The sequence below is a fragment of the Nannospalax galili genome, unplaced genomic scaffold, assembly GCF_000622305.1.
Source record: "Nannospalax galili isolate Female #2095 unplaced genomic scaffold, S.galili_v1.0 scaffold11, whole genome shotgun sequence".
NCBI lineage: Eukaryota > Metazoa > Chordata > Mammalia > Rodentia > Spalacidae > Nannospalax > Nannospalax galili.
Window position 1 is genome coordinate 3309800 of NW_008330735.1, and position 4201 is coordinate 3314000.

Genomic DNA, 4201 nt, shown 5'->3' on the forward strand with positions numbered 1-4201 from the left:
ACTCATCAACTTAGGAAAGAATGTAGTAAGACAGTTTCTATTTACTTATAGAAACTATTATTGTTTCTTATAGAAGCTATTATTCTTTACTTATAGAAACTAAGACACAAAGAGCTTATTTAGGAAGATATTGCAAGTTATCAGATCCTAAACAAGATCTCTTTTCTTCAATTTCTGATACTTGACAAAAGATTTTAACTAAATAAACCTCATTGCACAAGTGAGTAATGATTACCTTGGCTGGGACTCAAGATTGAGACTCATAGGATTTTGAGTATAATGAATGGAGTCTGGTCAACAGACTTGGGAGGGCTTGGGGTCCACGCAAAGGTGCCTGGCTATCACCTAGCACTCCTGATACTAGAGGCCAAATTCAGGTTCCTATCTTACAAGTCCAACGGATGGAACCCACAGACAACAACAGGTTAGTGTGAGACTGAAAGATGCTTATTGAGCAGCAGAGGAAGGAGAACTCTGGTGAGAAATTCACAGAGCTCCCACAGAACAAGAGGGGTCCCAAGGATGGGAACTTTGTGGGGCTGGAGACATGGCTCAGCAGTTAAGAACACTGACTGTTCTTGCAGAAGACCCAGGTTCAGATCCCAGCACCCACATGGCAGCTAACAACTGTCTGTAACTCCAGTTCCAGGGGATCCAATAGCCTCTTCTGTCCTCCGCGGGCATTGCTCAACATGCGTGCACTTATGCAGGCAATACACACACACACACACACACACACACACACACACACACATAAAATAAAAATAAAATAAAATTAGAAAAAAGAAGGGACTTTGCAAAGGGGAGGGGTACGGAGGCTATGAGGGAAGTAGCTATGAATTGCTTGTCAGTGCATCATTGTTTGTCTGCCTGTGATTTTTCTAGGAACCAGGATGTCTTCAGCTGCAATTAGCAAGTTGTTATCAGCAAGCACCGAGTTGTCAAGAGGCTCTATCCGGACCCTATCCCAATCACCTAGTGGAGATCCAAACTGACTCCTAGGCTCAAGATCACATCTAATTCTCAAGTTTTATGAATCTATGGATAAAATATATTTCTTACATACATCTTCATGTACCAACCTTATTTTTGTTTAGCTATCATAGTTAAGAGCCTATGATCTGAAGTGAGTTCAAATCAAAATAGCCTGGCTAGGTCAATTATATAAGGCTATAAACAAGTTATGTAATTTCTCTGAATTTCGGTTTCTCCATCTGTAAATTCAGAATAAATCTTTAATAAAGCACCTGAGATATACTAAGCAGTCAATAAATATTAAATGCTAAAATTAATGTTGCTGTTATAGTCATCAACATTGTTACTTTCTAAGACATAGTTGTACTTTTAGAACAATATTCTAAGGATATTAAAAACACAGTTGTCAAACTTCTTCCCTATATGAACTTCACATAAATGAAGGTTATGAAATATCCTTAGTTAATTGATCATTTCAGTTCCCAAACATAGAGCTTTTTGATGCCCTGAAACTGTATTTAACCAGGAAATTAAAATATCCATTCTCCTTACTTAAATAACAACAAATTAGCTTATAGCAAATGGTTCCCTATGATTTATTAAAAGTTTCCTGTGGGAGAAAAAGATTCATAAGATTCTGCCACATTATAATAGGGCATCCTTAGATCCAGGACTTAACCCTGAAAGCTTTGTTCTCTCCTTATAAGATTCAGAAATCCTTTCAAGAAGTGTAATTCAGGCAAGTATTTACCAGGTCTTCCTCTCAACTGAAAAGGGTATTAAATCTCAAATTAGAAAGCCTCCAATTTGGTTCAGCTCCCATTGGATTCAGCGACAGCAACTCCTGCTAACTGTGGGGTAAAGAGCTTCAGTGCAAAAGGTTCCACTTTTAGAGTGGATATTGACAAACTATCAGAAAGCAAAACAAGAGAGCCATGGATGCAGCGGCTCTTTTGTATACTCTTAAAACAGGACTATCATGCTTTGGCTATTCAGAATACTATTAGATAAAACTGTAGAACAATGTTTTATTAAAAAACCTAAGAAATGAGCATTAAACCACTATTATGAGCCAAACAATGTATATATCCTATCAATTAACCTTTACAAAACTTTATAACAAAAGAGTATTATTCCTTACCACCCTAAAATGGTTCAGATACTCAGAAGAGAGATGTCTATGGTCATAAATTCAAGATACCTCAGGCTGTTCACTTTTACTTATTCAACAAATGTTTATAGGTCTGCATCCTTTTATACTGGTTAGGAATCAGCTGGGGAAACAGTGGTGAATGGGATATAGCTCCTATGTTCTGAAAGTTTATGATCCTGAAAACAAGCAAAACTACTAGCCCAGCAGGGAGAAAAGTTCAGAAAGGAAGGGCAGAAGTGGACCGACTGACGCAAACCCACTGTCTTATGACTCTCAAAATGGGCTGCATTTTCAAAGCTGTATCTATGATACCACATTGATTTATGAGTCTGAAACTGAGAGTAATTTGAGATATTATTTCACTTGCAGGATCCCAGTGAGGCTGTCTCTAAGAAGATAGCCTGGGTTGCTCTCCGGAAACATTTGTAAATGTTTACCATTACTTCCAGAGTGCCCAAGGCAATATCAGCCTAGGAAGGAAGATGAAAAGGGAGGTAACTGGGTGGTTACAACCTACATTTCAAAACTCAAAATCAGCTTCCTTATTTAAAATGACCATCTGTGTTCAACATGCCAGTTGAATTTTAAAGGACGGTACTGTCTTGCTGGAAGGAGAGCACAGATGCACACAACTGGGTCTTAGAATCGGACATTAATTACTTTGCACTCTCTCCCATATCAGCACATAAGCTAGAGTAATGGGGGCTGAAGCAAACTTAAAACTAGAGCAAGCTCAAAATTACAGGTCACAGATAGTTTTTTATAATCTGGAGATTCCCTCCTCCTATGTCTCATCAGCACTTCACATAATTATCAACCCACACAGAATAGACCGTCCTTTTTCCCTACCACATTCCTTTACCTCGGATTAGATGCTAAGATGTTCAAACCTCCTCAGCAAATTTAACTATGCTTTTATCTTGTGCCAGGCAGTGCACTGTGGCCTAGAAATATTAGGATTAAAAAAATTAAAGGACCTAACTTCTCCCCCATATGCACTAAACAGTCTACCACTTGAGCAGATCTCCACACGATAGCAAGAGGTGAATGAGGTAAGGTGCCAGCCCTTCACCATAGCCCTTCTCTGGCACTGGAAAGAGCCATGAGGAGCAGCACAACCCCAGCTCAGAGCTAAGGACACCTGGAAGGACCTAGCAGATAAACTGGTTAGTACCCACACAGCTAGGCAGCTGGGCAGCAAGTCCTTTCTCAAAAGGAGTCTCCGTGTTCATCACAGCAATCATCACCCAGTTTACTGACTCAAAGGGACTCTGAGAGGTAAAGGCAGGCAAACATTACACATAAAGACATCAGCCATGTTTTGTCTTTGAACAGAGAAGATAATATGTATCTCTGTAACAGATTATCTCAAAAAGTCTCTGGAACTCTGTTATACCCATTTCTTAATACATCTTTCAGATCCCAGCACTGGCAGGAAAGCCATGGCCTCAGGACTGCTGACTCCTGAACAAGGTTCTATGCGGCAAAGTAGAAACTCAGATTCACAGAATTAGGACACGGCTCAAAGCCACCTTAGATTTGCAGTGCACTTCCTGCTCAGAATATCTGTCACCCAGGAATGAGATTCTCAGGTTTACTGAGTGTCATTTCAAACCTACAAGACTAAGCATTTGATCAGAGAGACCACCAAGGTAGATTTCCAGGATCTTCAACAGCAATGTCAATAGGCTACTCTTTCTAATAAGAGATTTTTTTTCTTTTTTTATTTACATAAATAATGTATTGAAAATTTCAATGTGGACATAAGGTGTTTTGATCAAATTCATGCCCACTCCCTCCCTTCCAACTTCTCCCATATCTCCCCATCACTTTTTTCTGATAATTTCACATACTCTTTCTTCTTCTTTGATTTATTTATTTATTTTTATGGGGCAATTGGCTACTCTAACATTCCCCCGTCTGAAAAGGTATTCCTAAAATCTTTTAAGGATTAGATACAAGCTCCCTAAATACTTTTGACATTTTTGGCCTTTGGAACAGGTATGTTGTTAAGAGGGCCATGGACATTTTGACTTTTAGCCAAGAAACTGACTACTTTTCTTTGGGGTCTTT